Source organism: Lithobates pipiens, unplaced genomic scaffold (assembly GCF_037356315.1).
Source record: "Lithobates pipiens isolate NorthernLeopardFrog02 unplaced genomic scaffold, aLitPip1_a1.2 Scaffold_30, whole genome shotgun sequence".
Classification (NCBI taxonomy): domain Eukaryota; kingdom Metazoa; phylum Chordata; class Amphibia; order Anura; family Ranidae; genus Lithobates; species Lithobates pipiens.
The window spans coordinates 85,100,283-85,109,468 of NW_027507791.1; positions in this window are offsets into that span (position 1 = coordinate 85,100,283).

Here is a 9,186-nt window from a genome sequence, read left to right on the forward strand (position 1 = left end):
ACAGTGACACTGACAGCAGTCCTCTGGAACTGTGACATCATAATGGGCGGGGACATCATCCGGGATGTCCCTATATAAGTCGCCGCACGCCGCGCCCCTGTCATTGTGGCTGGAGACAGCGATGAGGTAACATCTCCAGAAGAGAAGAACAGAAGATGGTGACAGCGGCGACAGCGGCGACAGAAGACCGGGCCACCGCTTGTAAAAGAGCTAGAAGAAGGCGCGGTGGCCCGGCAAGAAGAACCGAAGAGGGGGACAAGACTCCCGAAGTCGGAAGAAGAGAGCGGCGGCGAAGAAGAAAGCCGGGCTCCTCCGCTAGTAAAAGAGCTAGCAGAAGATAGCGGAGGAGTCCGGCGAGAAGACCCCCGAAGACGGAAGACCCCCAGAGCTGTGCAATAAACTATTTTAACCCTTGTGTGTTTTTTTTTTACTTTTTTTCACAGGGGAATGGTTAGGGGTACATTGTACCCCATACTCATTCACATAGGGTGGGGGGCCGCTATCTGGGGGCCCCCTTATTAAAGGGGGCTCCCGGATTCCGATAAGCCCCCCGCCCGCAGACCCCGACAACCAACGGCCAGGGTTGTCGGGAAGAGGCCCTTGTTCTCATCAACATGGGGAAAAGGTGCTTTGGGGTGGGGGGGGCAGCGCGGCCCCCCTTCCCCAAGGCACCCCCCATGTTGAGGGCACGCGGCCTGGTACGGCTCAGGAGGGGGGGGGGGCGCTCGCTCGTCCCCACCCCCTTTCCTGGCCGGCCAGGTAGCGTGCTCGGATAAGGGTCTGATATGGATCTGGGGGGGGGACCCCCACGCCGATTTTTCGGCGTAGGGATTCCCCTTTAAGTCCATACCAGGTGACGGGGCCAGCAACGCCTCCTTTGCTGGCCCCGGCTACCCGGAGACGCTCTCAAAATGAGCGGACTTTCCTCCACGTGTGTGGGCGAGTCCGTTCATTTCAAAAGTACGGCGGATAGTCCGGCGGACTTAGTACGCCCTATTAGTCTGCTGAAAAAGTGCAGTGTGTGGGCAAGTAGCTCGTTCGGAAAGTCCGGCGGAAAGTCCGCCAGACTAAGTCCTCCGGGTAGTCTGCTACGTGTGTACGCGCTATTACTGGCATTTACTGGCAGAAGAAAATTGCCTGTTTTTTTACTGGCTGCCAGTAAAAATACTGAAGGTTGGCAACAATGTACTGTGCCTATCAAATGCAGCCACTTTGCCCATCAAATGCAGCCACTGTGCCCAACAAATACAGCCACTGTGCCCAGCAAATACAGCCACTGTGCCATCAATTACAGCCACTATGCCCATCACATGCAGCCACTGTGCCCATCATATGCAGCTGGAGTACCCATCAACTACAGCCACTGTGCCCATCAAATGCAGCCACTGTGACAATTATATGCAGCCACTGTGCCATCAATTGCAGCCACTGTGCCCAGCAAATGCAGCCACTGTGCCCAGCATATGCAGCATTTGTGCCCATCAAATGCAGCCCCTGTGCCCAATTGCAGCCACTGTGCCCATCAAATGCAGCCACTGTGCCCATCATATGTAGCTACTGAGCCCATCAAATGCAGCCACAGTGCCATCAATTGCAGCCACTGTGCCATCAATTGCAGCCACTGTGCCCAGCAAATGCAGCCACTGTGGCCATCAAATGCAGCCACTGCACCATCAATTGCAGCCACTGTGCCCATTAAATGCAGCCACTGTGCCCAGCTAATGCAGCCACTGTGCCCATCATATGCAACCACTGTGCCCATCATATCCAGCCACTGTGCCCATAAAATGCAGCCACTGTGCCATCAATTTCAGCCAATGTGCCATCAATTGCAGCCACTGTGCCCAGCAAATGCAGCCACTGTGCCATCATAGCGGGAGTCCTGAGCGTGTCACCTGTTACGTCGCCTGCCACCAGATGCCATCAGGTTCCCCAAGCTCAGTCCCTCCTTATATCAGGTCCCCCCAGCGGAGCCCCTCCTTACATCAGGCGCCCCCAGCGGAGTCCATCCTTACATCGGGTGCCCCCAGCGGAGTCCCTCCTTACATCAGGTGTCCCAGAGGAGTCCCTCCTTATATCAGGTGCCCCCTGCAGAGTCCCTCCATACATCAAGTGCCCCGAGCGGAGTCCCTCCTTACATCAGGTGCCCCCAGCAGAGTCCTTCCTTACATCAGGTGCCCCCAGCGGAGTCCATCCTTACATCGGGTGCCCCCAGCAGAGTTCCTCCTTACATCTGTGTCCCCAGCAGCGAAGTTGGCCTCTTTACATCTGTGTCACTGGCAGCAGAACCCTCCTTCATGCTTCTGTCTGCATCATCTACAGCTACACAGTTCCTGGCTTTCTCATGTGTTCAGTGGAGAGGGGAGGGGCCTCTGGGCCATGCAACCAATCAGCTTCAGTGTACAACGGTCTACTTGTACACTGAAGAGAGAAGCCGAATGGCTGCCCCTCCCCTCTCCACTGAACACACGGGGATTAGTTCTTTCAGCAGTGACCATCTTTTTGTAACCTGTCAGCCATTTTTGCTTAGGACATTCCCGATTTTCCCAGGACAAAGGCAAACTCCCAGGAATTTAATCGTAACGAGCTCCGATCGGGACGAGGGTCCCAAAATCTGCATTGTCCTGGGAAAATCAGGACTGCTGGCAAGTATGGAACATGAGTTATTGCAATCACGCTGAAATCCACCGCCATCTGTGTGAAATGCTGGCCAGACATGCATTTTGTACAAGCGTTCACCAAAAAATCATTAGTCACAAAGTTAATCTAATAAGTTCATCCAGATTGGCTCTCTGAAAGGAATCCCAGACATATTAAACAGGTTATAATATAATATTCAATAACAGACTGGGCTTTTTTTCTCAGAGCATAGGTGCAGGAACTCCCCCTTTCTGAGTCATCCCTTTTCACCCCCCCTACCCACCTCTGAACACCATTTCTTGGTTCCACCCCCTATCCAACTCCCAGTATTGCCCTTTTAGAGAAGACAGAACTAAGTATCATTTTGTGGGGTCATTTTTATGTAATTTAGTAATTATAACAAGAAAAGCAGTAAAATAGATCCCCTGCAGCCAGCAACAATAGATCCCCCTAACAACAATGGACCACTTGCAACAAAATTTGTTCCCTAGCAACAATAGACTCCCGGCAGCGACAACAGGTCTCCCCACAGCCAGCATCTATAGATTCTCCGTCAACCAGCAGCAATAGATCCCTCCCTCAACAGTAGATCTCTCCCAGCAACAACTGACCCCCCAGCAATATAAGGTATTTACTAATGATAATGACACCACAGTGATCCACTGAAAGAAGTGCACCGCCATTGACACGTCACATATGACGAAACGCATCTGGAGAAGGGTACGTTTTGACCAGACAAGAAACAGCAAGTAAGCTGTATAAGGTATTTACTAATGATAATGACACCACAGTGATCCACTCCAAGAAGTTCACCCCCATTGATGTCATGTATGACGAAACGCGTCTGGGAGAAGGTATGTGTTGATGTCACCACGCTGTCTTATAGGGGGAAGGTTGTTTGTTGCGATCCGGCCGGCTGTTTTTATATGCAAATTTTAAACCTACCAATGTAAGTGTAATACTTTTTTCTACAATTAAAAAGTTAGACAATATTATGCTATGGTTAGTCTCTCTTTTTGGGTCCTTTGCTGAACTAGATGATCACGGACTTTACAGTGGTGCCGGTGTGTATGAAATCATTGTAGCCATCTATCCAGTGTTACTTATCCCTAAGATCTTCTGTGCAAGTAAAGGCCTTGGCTGGGCTATAAAGGATTTGGCCCCTTAATGACCAGGCCATTTTTTGCGATACGGCACTGTGTCCCTTTAACTGACAATTGCGCACTTATGTGACGTTGTACCCAAACAAAATTGATATCCTTTTTTTCCCACAAATAGAGATTTATATTGGTGGTATTTGATCACCACTGCGATTTTTATAAAGAGCAACAATTTTGAAAAAAAATTTTTTTTTTAATATATGTAAACAGTTTTGGACATCTAGAGACAGAATATTGCATCCATATCCCTGATATATAGTGAAACAAGCAATAGTGAGGGAGAGCAAGTCTAGCCCTCAAGCAAATAATGGGACTTTCATGGACATAAATTTCTGTCACAAGGTAAGCACACCCACAAATGGATAATCAAAAAATATATAATTTATTACAAAATATACATGATTATAATAGCAGCAGTATTCAGTCATGTCAACAATGAACAGAGTTGACACTTGGTTACAAAACAACTTGAGCAGATGCTTGTGTGCATAAAATAGCCGACACGTTTCCCAGACTAGATTGCTGCTTCTTCGGGACTGTTCACCATGCATCTGCATTGTCCAAGTTATAGAAAGGTATAGCATTAGTATCAAAAATAACAATTTTAACAATCATTTTAGCAATTCAAAAAACAATTTATTTACTTTTTTCTATAATACATATCCCAAAAAATATATATAAAAAATATTCTTCCTCAGTTCACAGCAATATATATTCTTCTAAATATTTTTGGTAAAAAAAAAACACAATAGGCGAATATTGATTTGTTTGCACAAAAGTTATCGTGTCTACAAACTATGGGATATATTTAGGGACGTTTATTTATTTTTTATTGTTTTACTAGTAATGGCAGTGATCTGCAATTTTTAGCGGGACTGCGACATTGCGGCGGACAAATCTGATCCCAAATGACACTTTTTGGGGACCAGTGATATTATTACATTGATCAGTGCTATAAAAATTGCACTGATCAATGTAAAAATGACACTGGCAGGCAATAGGTGGTCAATGCTCTCTGGTAAGAGCACATCCTTTATTGGTGGTGGTTTATCACATGGTAGAAGATTTCAGTTGGTGTATCAGCACACTCATCTGTATTTGTGTCACATGTGTGACACATAGGGGGTTATTTCAGGGCCAGATTAAGATAGATAACATCATGGGCCTGGTGCTAAGGATTTTGGTGGGGCCTTTTATAAACAATAATTAAATAAAAATGCGAGGTTTAAAAAAAAAAAAAAAAAAAAAAATGCAAACTATTTTTTGTTATAACAAATTAAATTAAAGAGAGAGAGGGAGGATGAGAGAGAGAGAAAGAGAGAGAGAGAAAGGGGATGAAAGGTGTGAGGGGTAAGGGAGGGAGGATGAGAGAAAGAGGATGCACATGAGTATGTGTGGGAATGACATCAACGCAGCCTTGCCAAGGCAAGTGACCGAAGGCACAGAACCCAGAAGGAAGACCAGGTGAAGATGGAAGTGCCCGGGCCCCGCCGGATTGATCACAGCACAGCACTGGGGGGCTCAGTCTGACAATTTAAGTGTACCCTAATGTATTAATATGCTGGGCATACTTGCACATTATGGCATAACCTACCCCAGGGCCTCTAAAAAGTAGTAATGTTAGAAAAGTTTACTACCGCTTTAATATCACAGGAGCCTCTCATGGGGCCCCCTACTGACCCTGTGGCCCTTGGGTAGTGCCTAAGTGCATAGTTGTCAACATTTCAAAAATATTTTCAGGGACGCTTTTTTTTACAAGTGCTATATTTATAGTAGCTGACATCCCCGTGTTCCTCTATACATCACAATAGTAATTACAAAATTAAATAAGTACTAATAATGGAGCAGAACAAATATGAGGACTGTGAGATTTCCTTTAGTTGAACTAACAAAAGTGTGCCCATTCTAGAGCTGGTAACATTGAGGATATTCAGTATAATTTTAAAGAACAGTATTTGTGGGTAAGAGGCATAGGGAAGGAGTATGGATGGTATAAAAGTGGAAAGTATGTGCAGGTGAGGGAGAGGAATGTGGAGGGCCTAACAGTGGGCACTATGTACATGAGAGGAGTGCAGAGGGTATGGCAGAAGGCACTATGTACAGGAGAGGAGTGTGAAGGGTATTACAGTGGGCAGTATGCACAGCAGAGGAGTGTAGAGGGTATGACATTGGGCACTATGTATAAGAGAAGAGTGTGGAGGGTATGACAGTGAGCAATATGTACAGGAGTGTGGAGGGTATGACAGTGGGCACTATGTACAGGAGAGAAGTGTGGAGAGTAGGACAGTAATCAGTAATTAGAGGAGAGGAGTGTGGAGGCAGGGTATGACGGTGGGCACTATGTATAGGAGAGGAGTATGGAGGGTATGACAGTGGGCACTATGTAGAGGAGAGAAGTGTGGAGGGTATGACAGTGGGCACTATGTATAGGAGAAAAGTGTGGAGGATATGACAGTGGGCACTATGTATAGGAGAGGAGTATGGAGGGTATGACAGTGAGTAGTATGTACAGGAGAGGAGTGTGGAGGGTATGATAGTGGACACTATGTATAGGAGAGAAGTGTTGGAGGTATGACAGTGAACACTATGTATAGGAGTGAAGTGTGGAGGGTATGACAGTGGGCACTATGTATAGGAGAAAAGTGTGGAGGATATGACAGTGGGCACTATGTATAGGAGAGGAGTATGGAGGGTATGAAAGTGAGTAGTATGTACAGGAGAGGAGTGTGGAGGGTATGATAGTGGACACTATGTATAGGAGAGAAGTGTTGGAGGTATGACAGTGGGCACTATGTATAGGAGAGGAGTATGGAGAGTAGGACAGTGAGTAGTATGTACAGGAGGGGAGTGTGGAGGGTATGACAGTGGGCACTATGTATAGGAGAGAAGTGTTGGAGGTATGACAGTGGGCACTATGTATAGTAGAGGAGTGTAGAGGGTATGACAGTGAGTAGTATGTACAGGAGAGAAGTTTGGAGAGTATGACAGTGGGCACTATGTATAGGAGAGAAATGTGGAGAGTATGACAGTGGACACTATGTATAGGAGAGGAGGATGAAGTAATCTGGGAAGGAAAAATGTAAAGGTTTGTGGAAGGATGTTTAGGGACTTGCGTAGTGGTTAAGTGGGCCAGACATGGATTGAAATTACACCAATTAAGCAGAGACCAGCCATAGTCGATTTATGTATGGGCTAGCTGGTTTTACACAAGTCGACCTATTAACCGACTTGAGTACAACCAGCCTATCAGGGTTTCCCCAAAACAATCAGTGCTGCCAGCTATAGTTGGCAACACTAATCATTGTATTCACTGGCAGAACACAATAACACTGCAGGAGTGATTGCCCCATTCACAGGTCAGCAGGTGAGAGGGTGTGTGGGGACAGGCTGGGGAGAGATACTAGTCAGTCCCTAGGAAGGCACTGGTTAGTATCAGTAGCCAGATATACACAGGTTACATACGCCACGATCGTTAGAGCGAGAGCAATAATTCTAGCACTAGACCTCCTCTGTAACTCTAAACATGTAACCTGTAAAAAAATGTAAAGCATCGCTTAGTACACAACAAAAAATTGTGCTAACTTTAATGTTTTTTTTTTATGAATGAAACAGTTTCTTTCCAAAAAAAAGTTTGAAAAATTGCTGCGCAAATATTGTGTAACATAAAAATTTGCACAGACCACCATTTTATTCCATAGGGTGTCTGCTGAGTAATTTTCTAGCATAAAAAAAAATGATGATTTTTACATGTAGGAGAGAAGTCTCAGAATGGGCCTGGGTGGCAAGGGGTTAATTATCATAAGTAATATACAAATAATTATTATAAGCACTGTGAGCTCACCCTCTCAGTCTGCTGCAGAGTGTTCCAGCTTGTATTTAAACTGGACGCTCTGTATGTAGCTTCTGACAGGCTGCGCAAGGAGCCCCGTATCTCCAGAACCATAGATGATAGCAGCCCTTAACCAGTGCTGGAGTTAGTCTTTAGCTACCTAACTCCCAAATGTGGGGTCCCTGTGACTCCTGATCGCTGAGCTACAATCCTCAAAGTCAATGATTTTATTTATTTTTTTGGGCAAATGGGCCTATCTTGAGAAAGGGGCCTGGAGCTGCAGCTCCAATAGCCCCTATGTTAATCCAGCCCTGATCGGACCCTCCATTCACCTCTATGAAACTGCAGATTTGTGTCCTTTTACACCCACCTACCTCCAATCTGATTTGCTAAAAAAAATAACAGAAGGGGATCAATCCCCTTCCATCAGGGTGGATCAGAGGACCCATAGAGTAGAGTGAGCTGTGTCCATGTCCGCTCTGCACGGACCTGTCATCCGCCTGCTCTGCTCATTGTGGCCCGTGACCGGTTACCAAGTCGCTTAAGTGGCCCCCGCTCTTCAAAAGGTTGGGCACCCCTGCTTTAGGGGGTAAGTGCATAACCAAAGGGGGTCACACTGAGCAATCAGAGGTACTTCAGATGCAGTGTGCTGCTCAAGGACTGCAAAAGCACACACTTGTCAAAGTGAATACCCATCCAGACGCGTTTCTCAAACACGTTTTCATCAGAGTGATGCCCTCTAATGAAACCGTGATTATGAAATGTGTAGGGGCGTGTATATGTATCTGTCCTGTGTCCAAGCGTCAGTGGAGCTTATCCCGGGACTCACCGCGCTTGTCCATTAACCAGTGGATATTGGCGAGATAGTGGTGAGCTTTAAAGCGGAGGTCCACCCTAAAGTGGACCTTCTGCTCATTGGAACCCTCCCCCCCCTCCGGTGCCACAATTGGCACCTTTCAGGGGGGAAGGGGGTGCAGGTACCTGTACAGTACAGGTATCTGCACCCACTTCCGGCGTAGATTCTGCAGATGGTATGCCCCTTTCCGCAGAATCTACGCCCCTTTCCGAAGGTCCCCCGCTGCCTGCTGGGAAAAACACGGATCCCAGAGACAGCGGGGACCATCCTTATTGCGCAGCGTGACTCGCGCATGCGCAGTAGGGAACCGGGAAATGAAGCCGAAAGGCTCCACTTCCTGATTCCCATACCCAAGATGGCGATGGCAGCACCCGAGAGACGATCGAGAGATCGGCTTCGGGTGCCGACATCGCGGGTGTGCTGGGCGGGCAAGTGTCATTATTTTAAAAGTCAGCAGCTGCAGTATTTGTAGCTGCTGGCTTTAAAAAAAAAAAAAAAAAACGGCGGACTCCCGCTTTAACTGATCGCGGCTGGATACTGCTGGTGTCTTTTATGCAAGTTTGACATGTTTAAGCACTTGCTTACTGGGCACTTAAACCCCCCTCAGTCCCAGACCAATTTTCAGCTTTCAGCGCTGATGCACTTTGAATGACAATTGCGTGGGCATACAACACAGTTGTATCATTTTTATCATTTTTTTC